The sequence below is a fragment of the Ooceraea biroi genome, chromosome 13 (assembly GCF_003672135.1).
Source record: "Ooceraea biroi isolate clonal line C1 chromosome 13, Obir_v5.4, whole genome shotgun sequence".
Classification (NCBI taxonomy): Eukaryota; Metazoa; Arthropoda; class Insecta; order Hymenoptera; family Formicidae; genus Ooceraea; species Ooceraea biroi.
Window position 1 is genome coordinate 5,781,836 of NC_039518.1, and position 1,106 is coordinate 5,782,941.

The 1,106-nt window shown below is 41.0% G+C and overlaps 1 pseudogene; it reads left to right on the plus strand.

Moving 5' to 3' along the window:
• Positions 1-398: 398 nt before the first annotated feature.
• LOC113563183 lies at positions 399-694 on the plus strand (annotated as a pseudogene).
• The last annotated feature ends 412 nt before the right edge of the window (positions 695-1,106 follow it).

Sequence of the window (1,106 nt, forward strand, 5' to 3'; positions counted from 1 at the left end):
ATTGGGTTGTCCGGAAAGTTCGTGCCGATTTTTAATAGATGGCGTTGGAACATGTCTGAATATATCAATGTTATTGAAAACATACGATTTATATACATATGCTTAAAGGTGACTTTTCAACGCATCTTTAGGAAAAAAGTTGTTTCAGATAAATTGATTCGTGTCAGTTTTGTACTCTTTTGAAGATGGAAGAAAACAAAGAACATTTTAGACACTTGATGCTTTTCTATTACCGGAAAGGCAAAAATGCCTCACAAGCAACAAATTCGATATGTTCTGTTTACGGAGAAGGCGCTTTAGCTGAAAGAACCGTACGTAAGTGGTTCGCTAAGTTTAGAGCTGGTGATTTTAACCTTAAAGACCAAGAACGCTCGGGCAGACCCTCTACTACTGATGATGACCAAATCAAGACACTGATCGAGAATAACCCGCGCTACACGACACGTGAATTAGCAGAGATACTGAAAATATCGAAAACCACTGTCCACGATCATGTAGTGAAGCTTGGTTACGTAAGTCGCTATGATGTATGGGTTCCGCATAATTTGGCCGAAAAAATTTAATGGATCGCATTTCCATCTGCGACTCGCTGTACAAGCGCAACGAAAACGTACCATTTTTGAAGCAATTAGTGACGGGTGACGAAAAATGGATCATTTACAACAATGTAGAACGAAAAAGATCCTGGGGTAAGCGAAATGAACCAGCATTAACCACTCCGAAAGCCGGCCTTCATCCAAAAAAAGTCATGCTCTGTGTCTGGTGGGATTGGAAAGGAATCCTATATTATGAGCTCCTACCACACAACCAAACGATAAATGCAGATAAGTACTGCTCGCAACTGGACGAATTAAAGACAGCGATTCAGGAAAAACGTCCAGAATTAGCTAATAGGAAGGGCGTCGTGTTCCATCAGGACAATGCCAGACCTCATGTTTCTTTGACTACCCGACAAAAATTGTTGGAGTTTGGCTGGGATGTGCTACCTCACCCACCGTATTCACCAGACATTGCACCTTCAGACTTTCACTTATTTAGGTCTTTGCAAAATTCTCTTAGCGGCAAGAACTTCAACTCTTTGATCGACATAAAAAACCACCTTGAGG